This window comes from Hemitrygon akajei, unplaced genomic scaffold (assembly GCF_048418815.1).
Source record: "Hemitrygon akajei unplaced genomic scaffold, sHemAka1.3 Scf000155, whole genome shotgun sequence".
Taxonomy (NCBI): domain Eukaryota; kingdom Metazoa; phylum Chordata; class Chondrichthyes; order Myliobatiformes; family Dasyatidae; genus Hemitrygon; species Hemitrygon akajei.
The window spans coordinates 996,191-1,002,189 of NW_027332041.1; the positions used below are offsets into that span (position 1 = coordinate 996,191).

The window sequence follows — 5,999 nt, forward strand, 5'->3', positions numbered from 1 at the left end:
TGTATATGACAAACAACAGTGGACCCAGTACAGATCCCTGAGGCACACCACTAGTCACCGGCCTCCAACCCGACAGTTATCCACCACTACTCTCTGGCATCTCCCATCCAGCCACTGTTGAATCCATTTTACTTCATCAATATTAATACCTAAAGATTGAAAATTCCTAACTAACCTTCCGTGTGGAACCTTGTCCAGGGCCTTACCGAAGTCCATATAGACAACATCCACTGCTTTACCCTCGTCAACTTTCCCAGTAACCTCCTCAATGAAATTTGTCGAATGTGACCTTCCACGCACAAATCCGTGTTAAGGCCTGCGGGGACAACCTCAGCATGCGGGGATGAGAATTTAGAAGGTAGGTTCGGAGGGATTTCTTCTGCCATGAGGGGTGATTGGAGGAATTCCTTGCGGCAGGCGGCGGTGGAAACCAATTCACTGTGTATATGCAACTCATCGGTAGATCCAGGTAAAAGTTTCTGCTGAGGGAATTAAGCAGCTTTTTTAAAAAAGCTAAACCAAAAAGGAGGTAATCTCCTGGTTACAGCCTCAGCCATGTGAAATTGGCTTAAGGTAAAGAAGATTAGAGAGTTAAATGCGTGGGTCAAGGATTGGTGTGGGAGAAGTGGGTTTGAATTCATGGGAAATCGGCACCAGTATTGGGGAAGGAGGGAGCTGTTCCAATGGGACGGGCTACACCTGAACCGGGATGGGACCTGGATCCCAGCGAGACGCATAACGACGGTTTCTGTTCAACAGACTGGCGGAGTATGGATAAAGTAAAAGTGAGAAGTGTGGATATAGATCCAGTAAAATCAAAAGATAAAAAAGAGAAAAGTAAGAGTGGAGAGAAGTGAAGAAACTTCAAGTGTAAAGAGAGAAAGATGACATGATTTTCTTTGTGGTGGCGTGTTGGGGAGGAAGCATTAAGAAGAGGGACGCCTCACGTCTTAATAAGCTGGTAAGGAAGGCGGGCTCTGTCCTGGGCAAAGTACTGGAGAGTATGACATCGGTAGCTGAGCGAAGGGCGCTGAGTAGGCTACGGTCAATTATGGATAACTCTGAACATCCTCTACATAGCACCATCCAGAGACAGAGAAGCAGTTTCAGCGACAGGTTACTATCGATGCAATGCTCCTCAGACAGGATGAAGAGGTCAATACTCCCCAATGCCATTAGGCTTTACAATTCTTCCGCCAGGACTTAAGAACTTTTTAAAAGCTATTATGAATGCTTTTTGAGATAGTGATTTAGACGCATATCATATTTTTTTTACTGAGTTAAGTATTGTATGTAATTAGTTTTGCTACAACAAGTGTATGGGACATTGGAAAAAAGTTGAATTTCCCCATGGGGATGAATAAAGTATCTATCTATCTATCTATCTATCTATCTATCTATCTATCTATCTATCTATCTATCTATCTATCTATCTATCTATCTATCTATCTATCTATCTATCTATCTATCTATCTATTTATCTATCTATCTATCTATCTATCTATGATTTTAAAAGCACAATGAGTGTAAAATCACTTTGTCTGAATGCCCGTCGTTTTCCAAATAAGGTCAGTGAACTTGTGGCACAAATCAGTACAAAGGGGAGTGATTTAGTGGTCGTTATAGAGACGTGGTTGCAAAGTGGAGAGGATTGGGAATTCAATACCCAAGGATATCAGGGAATACCGAAAGGATGAGCAGGAATGTCAAGGAGGTGGGGTAGCGCTCGTGATTGAGGCGGAGGTTAGGGCGATAGTGGGAGACGATGTAAGATCCATGGAGCCGAATGTTGGATCCATCTGGGTGGAGATAACACATTCACTGAAACACGAAGAAAGTGTCACGTTCCCGACTGAACAGCGGCAGGCATCCAGGTCTCGGCATTCCCATTCCCCGGAGTGTGGCGAGCTGTCACCTTCCCTTTAAGGCTCAGACTGCCAATTATTGCCCGTCAGCAACCCTCCCCTCCATCGAGGACATGTTCAAGAAGGAATGTCTCGGGAAGACCGCATCCATCATCGAGGACCCCCTCCCGCCGGGAAATGCCCTGAGCTCATCGGTACCATCGGGGAGGGGGTACAGGCGCCTGAAAACTCAACAATTTACAAGCGGTTGCTTCCCTTCCGCCATCAGATTCCGAACGCTCCCTGAACACTCGGTATTCACCTTCATTGCAGTATTTATTAATTCTCCCAGTTTACGTTAATTTTACATCATTGCACCGTACCGAGGTCAGGTTGGAGTTGTACAAGGCGTCGGTGAGGCCGCGCTTGGAGGGCGGTGTTCAGTTCTCTTCGCCCCCCTGTAGGAAAGATGCCACTGAGCTGGAAAGAGTGCAGAGGGATAATTACGAGGATGTCGCCGGGTCTCGAGGGTCTGAGTTACGGAGAGGAGGCAAGCAGGAAGGATGTGTCTACATTTCTTGGAGCATGGGTATGAAGCCAGGAGGGGCACAGAGAGGGTGAATGTGCACAGCCTTTTCCCCTGGGTTGGGGAATTGAGAGCCAGAGTGCACAGAATTAAGGTGAGAGAGGGTGGTGTGAACGGAGAGCGGAGAGGCAGAGAATGGGGTCCGAGGGGGAGAGAGCAAGGGCAGAAGCGGAATGAGCTGGGGAGAAGGGCAAAGAGATTAGAAAGGGGGATTAAATGGGGGGATCGGGGAGAGCGGGGCGGGGAGGGTGAAAAGTGGTCTAGATGGGGAGAGGGAGAGTAGAGGAGGAGACTGGGGTAGGAAGGAGGGGAAGAGAGGGTGAGAAGGAGTAAAGGGATGGGGGTTTGATAGTGGGGTAGATTGAATGGGGAGAGGTGGGGTGCATTCATTTGATTTAAGTCTTCCCCACGGGGTGTTGACAGAGACCTCGGATCTCTGCAGGTATATCCCGGCATAAATGTGCCGACTTCTCGCAGATGAATCTGTAATTACTTTTGCAATTGTAGCCCCGGTACGTGTTGCATTTACTGCATATGGACCATCCATAGGACTTGTACAGAAGATCAGAGTCCACCTTCCTGTCAAAGAGGGTTAGACAATTTCAACAGAGACAAAACAGATCCAGCAGACAAGCAGAGATGGTCGAAAACAATTAATTCACTAATCTGCGCTGCCACCAGCCCCGGTTCCTTGGCCGTACGAATCCCACTACACCGCTCCCCCCGACAATCCCGAGTCAGTTCCCAAATCAATCCCACTGCACCACCCTCTCCCGACAACCCTGGGTCAGTCAACAGACTAATCGCACTGACCCACACCCCACACAGCCCGCTGTCAGTCTCCAAATTTATCCCACTGACCCACCCTCTCCCCACGACCGCGTGTCACTCCCAGACCACCGACCTGTAACTGTCCAAACCTCACCCGTCTCTGCATTTTCCAATCCAGTAAGTTTTGTATACTTTGCCGATAGAGGTGGAAACAAATTCCTGTGAAATTAAATCACTTCGATTAATGTGCATGCAACGCCCTGGGAAATGTTTCACTGCTAATGTAATGGTTTCTCTGTAGCAGCAGTGTGTTTGTGTTATGACGAGAGATAACCGGGGCTTTGGGAATGGGTGGCGTCCCCTGATGGGAGGGGTTTTCTTTCCTGTGAGCCCGAGAGCGAGGGACTCGCGGGCATTTGTTCGGCGGAAGATGGAGAGAGAAGATGCCAGAACGGGGTAATCGTAGTCTGCAGGCCTGAGCGAATTGGAATGGGGGCGGGAGCCGACCACACCCGGGGGAAATCGATGGAGAACGGACGGACGGGAGAACAGTGAGCTCCAAGGAGCGCATTAGACTGTTTCTTTAAAATGGTAGAATTGTTTTCCAGACAAACCCTGTCGTTAAATGAAGAATCATAAAGGCCAATTGTTTAATTGCAAATGGTGTACTGCTCGGTATTTCGTGGGATTGATTTGTAACCGGGCAACACGTCCACACAAACAAGCTTTTCTCGGTTTGGCCGGGCCGGAGGCAGTATCGCCCTCACACACCAGGCAAAGCATGCTGGTAGAACCTAACGGTTACATGTAGCCTCTCTCCATGCCTGACCACGGGAAAATGTGAAGAGACGGCAAAGAGATGGAATCATCCAGTGTCAGATCCCAGGAATGGGTGATGGGACGGGTTTGTGGGAGCTTCACTCTGTGCCTGACCCAGGGAGTGTCTGACGGGACGGCGCGGAGGGACTTCATTCAGTCACAATGAAAAACTTCCATAATTGCACGGTGCAGAGCATTCTGACAGGCTGCATGACTGTCTGGTGTGGAGGGGCTACTGCACAGGACCGGAAGAAGCTGCGGAAGGTTGTAAATCTAGTCAGCTCCATCTTGAGCCTACCAAGTACTCAGGACATTTTCAGAGAGCAGAGACTCAGAAAGACGTCGTCCATTATTAAAGACCTCCAGCACCCAGGGCATGCCCGTTTCTCACTGTTACCATTAGGTAGGAGGTTCAGAAGCCTGAAGGCACACTCTCAGTGATTCAGGAACAGCTTCTTCTCCTCTGCCATCCGATTCCTGAATGGACTGGAAACTTTGTACACAACCTCACTTCTTATAATGTAGACCATTTCTGGCTTTTTTTACATTTAAAATAATCTATTCAATGTAGGCGTTTTATTTACTTGTTTATTTTTATTATGTTTTATTTTATTTATTGTTATTTTCTCTCTTTCTGCTAAGTTGTGTATGGCATTGAATTGCTGATGCTAAGTTAACAAATTTCACGACACATACCGGTGATAATAAACCTGATTCTGATTCTGATTCTGGAGGGAGTTTCACTCTCAGTCTATCGCGGGAGTGTGTGATGGGACGGTGTGGAAAGACTCAAACTATGTTTGACCCCGGAAATCACTTACCTCTTCCTGGTGTGAATCTATTTCGAGGAGACTTGCATCAAAGTTCGAACAATGTTCACTCGCCCCATCAAAAGATTTCTCAAAAGTGGATAGGAAATAACACCGACCTTCATTTCCGATCCAGCCCTGAGGACACGCTGGCACTGCAATTAGGAACAAACAACAGTGAATCTCCCTCCATTGTTTATGCATCAGCTCTTCACACATTCGTGGATACACCCAGAGTGATGTTATAAAGAACCCGTCCGGTCTGATCACGCACTGCCGGGATCAGACGCTAGGTGCCGCTGTTTCCTCACCGTCACTTCACACATTCCAGGGTTCGACACAGAAAGAAACTCCCTTGAATTTTCCACCTTCCGTTAATTCCCTCACATCCTTTCCCCCATCCAGGTTTCACTCTGCCTCCTCCTCCTCTTCACTCTATCACCTCCCTCATGGTTCCGCCTGATGCTACTGCCCATAGTGCTTTCCCCTAAAATTCCTTCTTTTCCTTTCCTACCTATCCCCTCTCAGCTTTCCCTCTCCAACCCCTTGTTTTCCATTACTGATTTTCACCTGGGATTTTCAATCAGTCTTCTCCTTCCCAGCCTCCAACTACGTTCTTTACAGCGTCCCTTAAGTTCAAAACCCCGCCGCACTTCAGCCCTAACGAAGGGTCCCGGTCATAAAATGTTGTCTGTTCGTTTCCACAGAGGCTGCCCGACCGGCTCAGTTCCTCAAGAGTTTTGTGCGTATTCATTTGACCCAGCATCTGCAGAGTCATTTGTGTCGAAGCACACACCACACCGTCCCATCAGACACTCCAAGGGTCAGACTCAGAGTGAATCACCATCCAAGCCGCCCCATCACACACTACCGGGGTCAGCCACAGAGTGAATCTCCCAACGCACCGTCCCATCACACACTCACGGGGTCAGACACAGAGTGAATCTCCCTCCACACCGTCCCATCACACACTCCCGGGGTCAGACACACAGTGAATCTCCCTACGCACCGTCCCATCACACACTCCCGGGGTCAGACACAGAGTGAATCTCCCTCCGCACCGTCACATCACACACTCCCGGGATCGTTGTGAAGCTCTCAACACACCGTCCCTTCACACATTCCCTGGGTCAGACACAGAGCGAATATCCCTCCACACCGTTCCATCAC

General features: G+C 48.5%; 1 long non-coding RNA gene across 1 annotated transcript; it reads right to left on the reverse strand.

Annotated features, from left to right (window-relative positions):
- Positions 1 to 2,186: 2,186 nt before the first annotated feature.
- Positions 2,187 to 4,981, reverse strand: LOC140724051 (uncharacterized). The gene is made up of 3 exons (XR_012098028.1): positions 4,842 to 4,981; positions 3,356 to 3,420; positions 2,187 to 3,009 (listed from the first exon to the last, which is right to left on the reverse strand). It is a non-coding gene; the product is annotated as an uncharacterized lncRNA (long non-coding RNA).
- Between the last annotated feature and the right edge of the window lie 1,018 nt (positions 4,982 to 5,999).